The 6,000-nt window shown below is 34.8% G+C and overlaps 1 protein-coding gene across 4 annotated transcripts in view; it reads right to left on the reverse strand.

Moving 5' to 3' along the window:
• SLCO1B3 (solute carrier organic anion transporter family member 1B3) overlaps positions 1-6,000 on the reverse strand; it is a 114,337-nt gene that overhangs the window by 21,531 nt on the left and 86,806 nt on the right. Inside the window, exon 13 of one of the 4 annotated variants that reach the window (XR_001888470.1) lies at positions 2,539-2,706. The exons of the other annotated variants lie outside the window; for them this stretch is intronic. The gene's annotated coding sequence lies outside the window, so the exon portion shown is untranslated. The remainder of the gene's footprint in view (positions 1-2,538; positions 2,707-6,000) is intronic. 4 annotated transcript variants of the gene reach the window in all.

A 6,000-nucleotide genomic window follows, 5' to 3' on the forward strand; every position in this document is an offset into this window, starting at 1 on the left:
AGACAGGAAAATATGGGAAAGTTTGGAACTTCCTAGAGACTTATTGAATGGCTTTGGCTAAAAGTCTGACAGTGATATGGACCATAAAGTCCAGGCTGAGGTGGTCTCAGATGGAGATAAGCTCCCTTTGCCTGCTGCCACCCATGTAAGATGTGACTTGCTCCTCCTTGCCTTCCACCATGATTGTGAGGCTTGCCCAGCCATGTGGATATGTAAGTCCAATTAAACCTCTCTCTTTTATAAATTGCCTAGTCTCGGGTATGTCTTTATCAGCAGCATAAAAACAAACAAATACAGAATCCATGCCTGCTATTTAGGAGGAAGTTTATTCCACAAAGAGATGGTCAGGAGGAAATCAGTAGAAAGGGGAGTTTAACTTATCTATCTAGTTATTACTCTCAAATATCAGATTTCTCAAAGGAGATTTTGGGAAGGGAGAGATTGCACTTCACCCCTGGTTGAGTTTTTTGACAATTGCCTGACATGTATTTTTCACTGTAATTGATTTTCAGAAGTTATACTTTATCCTACACAGACAAGGTAAACTGACATTTGTTATTGAGCTGTATTTTCACCCAGGGAAAGGGTTAGCCTGCAGGAGACTTGGGGAACTTACAGATAGGGAGGATATTTTCCTAAGAACGGGCCTGAAATCTTCAACAATTCAGTGGAGATGATGAATGTGTGTGATACAGTAATATTCATATACAATAACAATCACACACACTCACCCCTACATTCACATGAATGAACACTCACACTTCTTGCCACATGCTCATACTCATATCCTCACTTGCATGCATACACCCGTGCATGGTTATCATGTAAGTTATTTATCACTGTAGTGTGACTCCTGCTTTACATATGATATTGAGCAGCTCTGTATTTTGATGGATCTCTCTCAGGATGAATTTATCACAAAAAGCACCTTAAGAAGTTAAATGTGCTATTTCATTTAATTATTTAATTTAAGAGATTTCATTTAAAGTGTTCCTCTGTTGTTCTTTCTAATAACAATCAACCATCATGACCTGCTGTTTCTTGAGGTAATTTCCAGTTAGACCTAATGAAACCCTAACAATAGATAGCACAGGTAGGGAATGCTTGTTTTCCTGTTTGCAAAAGATTGAAGAAAAGCTCTAATTTATTGTGTATATGAGCCAAATCCTTTCTAGCTAAGCCACTAAAATGTAGTTTTTTTAAAAAGTTCTAAAACATTACCCTCCTTTGGGCCATTTAAATTGATGTTGTGTTTGTCATAAACTTACATCATGCCTCACATCCTGTCACCAGCAGAATGTCAAGATTTTGAGATCCTCTCTGGGTACCAAGACTCTCACTCCACATGGTTTACTATATCCCTTAATCCCACTCACTCGCTTACTCTTTTTCCATTACTCAAACCCTTTCATTTTGCCCAGGGAAACTCATGTTTGTTACCAGCAAAATATTTAGTTCCTACATTCTTTGTAGCCCTTCCACTTTCTTGTTCTAAACAAAGCCTGGTTTACTCCCAGTGACGCTCCATGTAACTCATCTCATGTAGGACTGTTTTCCTTCCACAACCTCCATATCAATGGGCCTGAGATGTAGAAGTTCTTATTGATCTTTCATTTTTGCCACTTCCAGATCTGAGTCTTTCCTCTGAAAGACCTCTAGGTCCCAGGAAGAGGTGCACCACCCTACCATACTATTCTCTGATCTCCTTGTTGAAGTTAACTATAGACTGGCACATCAAAACTCTCATCATTTTTTGACAATTTTCATTCTAGACTCCCTGTAATTTTTGTGAAAATTATTTCTGCCCTTTTTCCTAGTTATTTTAGGAAATATGAATGATATAGATTATGCTCCCAATGATATAGCCTTTCAGTTTCTTGGTCTCTTTTCTGGAAAGTCTTATTTCTTCCACCCACAGTCAGTTCATCAGTACCCACTTTTAAAATTCTCTATTTTGGCCATCCCAGTCCTTATAACCACCTCCTATGTTTTAAATTAACTCCCTTTCATGTATCTGTTACAAGAAGCTCTAGTCCTAGCTCTTTAGGCTACGATTCCCCTGATCTCTTCACAGGCCATCTCTAGTTTTACCACTTCACTTCCTTTCTCATCATGATGTTTATAACCATGTTATAAATCACTCTTTTGCATATATTCTGCACATTTTTGTTCATCTCATCCTTTACTGTACTAGAAAGCAAAAATGCTTTCATCTAATCCTCTGCCTTCTCTGAACCTATGTACAAAGAGTTTCATCCCTGAAGGAAATAATTCACACATCTGACTGTGCTCACTTTAAATTCATAAGCACAGACCTTCAGGAGGCCTCCAGGGCAATTGTCCAATAGTTCCTGTTCCATGTTCCCTGTCAGTATGTTTCTTTAATCTTCAAGATTACTAGTTCACATTTTCTGATCTAAAGACTCTTTCTTTTCTTCCTCCTCTTTCTCATTTGATTACATTCCTTTTTTGTAACAAAGAAAGTAGAAACAGCAGAAAAAAGTTCAATATTCTTCAACATTACAGGTACACATTTACCTGTCTTTTACCCACATGGACAATTTCCCTTTTTGTACAAAGAAAAACTCTGTGTCTTGGTTAATCTCTTTTCACCTTCCTCTGTAATTGCTTTCTCTCTTTTCTGCATTGTCAGTTTCCTTCATCTCTACTGATAATTCTCATCAGTACGTCAGCATGCTATTATGTCTAGAATTGAACATAAACAGAAGTTTTACTCCACAACTTTGCTAACAACTACACCTTTTGTCAGCTTCTTTTATAACACTACTCCTGAAAATAACTTTCCGTGCTGACTGTTGCACTTCCCTTTCTAGAATTTTCTCTTGATCCTCTTCAATACAGCCTGTTAGATCCTACACAACACACATTATAGCCACATTTTCAAATGGAAAAAAATGAATTCAAACAAAATAAATTCAAAATAAGGAGAGATAGCTTATCTAAGTTAGAAAGAACCAGAGAAAGAATTCTTTAAGTATAAAGAAGGTAGAATGTTAAAGGTCCAAAGGACCACAATGACTCTTGAGCAATGAATCCAAACCTAAATAAAATCTCTGATATGCTGATAAAGAATCCAAAATATTGATTCTAAAGAAGTCTTCATGAAATAAGAACTTCAAGTAATATGGGATTATGTAAAGCTTGAGATCAAAAAGAAAGTTAAAATTATCAAAATCAATGAGAAAATAATATAGGGTATAAAAGAAGAGATAGATTTTACTAAGAAAAGTAGACACAACTTCTGAAAATAAAAAAGTGTATGGAGGGGACTGCAAAATACCTTTGAAAGTTTTAAGAATAGGCCAGACCAAGCAGAATAAATAATTTCAGAGCTAGAAGACAAGTCTTTCAAATAAACTCAGTAGGAAGAATACATAGAAAAATGAATTGAAAAACCTGACAGAGCCTTCAAGATATATGGGATTACGTAATGCATCCAAATTTATGAATCATGGATGTTATAGAGGGAGAAGAAAAAGTAAAAGTGTGGGAAACTTGTTTGAAAGAGTAACTCAGAAAACTTCCCTGACTTACTACAGATCTAAACATCCAAATATAAAAAGCTCAGATGATTCCTGGGAGATGCATTGCAAGAATAACCTGCACAAGACATACAGTCATCAGACTACTAAAAGTCAACATAAATTTAGAAATCTTAAACATGGCAAGAGAGAAGTATCTAATTACCTGTTAAGAGAATCCCATCAGACTAACAGCAGACTTCTCATCAGGAATCTTACAAGCCAAAAGAAATTAGGGTCTTATTATCAGTCTCTTAAAGAAAAAAAAAATGACAACCAGAAATTTTGTATGCTGCTCAACTAAGACTCATAATTCAAGAAGAAAAACAGTACTTCCCAAATAAGCAAACACTAAGGGAATTTGTCACAAACAGACTGACTCTACAAGAAAGACTTGAAGGAGTTCTAACACATAGAAATGAAAGAGCAATACTTATCATTATGGAAACATACAAAGTATAAACCTTACAGATCTCATTTTAAAATTACCTAATTGAGACTGCAAAGCAAATTAAGAAATAATTCACAATATTACAGAAACAACCCTCAAAAATTAATACTGACCTTAAATATAAATAGACTGAACAGTCCTCTTAAAAAATATAGTCTAGCAGAATGAATTTTTAAAAATTCAACTATATGCTACATACAAGAAACCCACCTAACTCAACTAACTTGTAAAGACCTTTTCAGACTCAAAGAAAAGGGGTACAAAAAGATATTCTATGAAAATACAAACCAAATCTGAGCAGAAGTAGTTATACTTGGATTAGATAAAACAAATATCAAACCAAAAACCATAAATAATGACAAACAAGGTTACTATATAAAGGATCAGTTAAGAAGATATGACAATTCGAAACATATGCATCCAACACTGGAGCACCCCAATTCATAAAACAAACACTACTGGACCTAAGGAAAACAAAATAGATAGCAATACAATATTAGTGGGGTCTTTCAATAACCCACTGACAACATTAGGCAGATAATGGCAGCCAAAAATCAACAAAGAAACTTTTACAATGGACATTAGACCCAATGGACCTGACAAACATTCACAGAACATTTTACCCTACCACCTCAGAATATACATTCTTCTCATGCACACATGAAACATTTTCAAAAATTGACCATATACCATGCCTAACGGCAATACTCAATGATTTTTTTTAAATCAAAATAATATCAAGTTCCATTTCAGAATACAGTTGAATGTACAGTGGAATAAAGATGGAAATTAGTTCCTAGAAGAATTCTCAACACTATAGAAATACATGAAAATTAAATAATCTGTTCCTGAACAATTATTTGGTCAATGATGAAAGCAAGGCAGAATTTTTTTTAAAAAAAATTGAAATGACGCTGGGTGTAGTGGCTCACTTAAGGTCAGGAGTTTCAGACCAGCCTGGCTAAAATGGTGAAACTCCATCTCTACTACAAATGAAAAAAATTAGCTGGGTGTAGTGGCACATGTCTTTAATTCCAGCTGCTAAAGAGACTGAGGCAGGAGAATTGCTTGAACCCAAGAGGTAGAGGTTGCAGTGAGCCAAGATTACACCATTTCACTCCATCCTGAGTGACAGAGTAAGATTCTGTCTCAAAAAAACAAACAGAATTAAGAAATTGAAGTGAATGAAAATAAAGACACAACATACCAAAACCCCTGAGATACAACAAGTCAATGCCAACAGGGAAGTTTTTAGAATTAAATGCCTACAACAAAAAGATAGAAAGATATCAAATTAACAATCTAATGTCATGCCTCACAGAACTAGTAAAACAAGGATAAACTGCACCCCAAGCTAGCAGAATATAGTAAATATTAAAGAACAAATATAACAGAAATTTGGGCAAAAAAATTGCAAAGGATCTGTGAAATAAAAAGTTGTTATTTGAAAATATAAGTAAGATAGACAGACTACTAGTAGATTAACCAAAAAAAGAAAGAAGATTCAAATAAGTACAATCAGAAATATTAATGGTGTCATTAAAACTATTGCCACGGAAATATAAAATATCATCAGAGACTACTATGGCCATCTCTACATACACAAACCAGAAAACCTAGAGGAAACTGATAAATTCCTGGAAACATACAACTTCACAAGTTTGAACCAGGAAGAAATAGAAATCCTTAACAGACCAATAATGAGTAATTAAATTGAATTAGTAATAATAAAAATAATCTCCTTATGACAACAACAAAAAGTGCAGGACCAGAGAAAATTATTGCCAGATTCTGCCAGACCAAAAGGAAGAAATAATACCAATTCTACTAAAACTATTTCAAAAAATCAAAGGGGAAGGAATCCTCTTCAACTAATCCTATGAAGTCAGCATCATGCTGATACCAAAGGCAGGCAAGTACATGACAAATAGAAGAGAAAACCACACATCAATATCCCTGATGAACACAGATCCAAATATCCTCAAAAAAAAAAAAAAAAAAAAAAAA

The sequence above is a fragment of the Rhinopithecus bieti genome, unplaced genomic scaffold, assembly GCF_001698545.2.
Source record: "Rhinopithecus bieti isolate Rb0 unplaced genomic scaffold, ASM169854v2 scaffold_15769, whole genome shotgun sequence".
Lineage (NCBI taxonomy): Eukaryota > Metazoa > Chordata > Mammalia > Primates > Cercopithecidae > Rhinopithecus > Rhinopithecus bieti.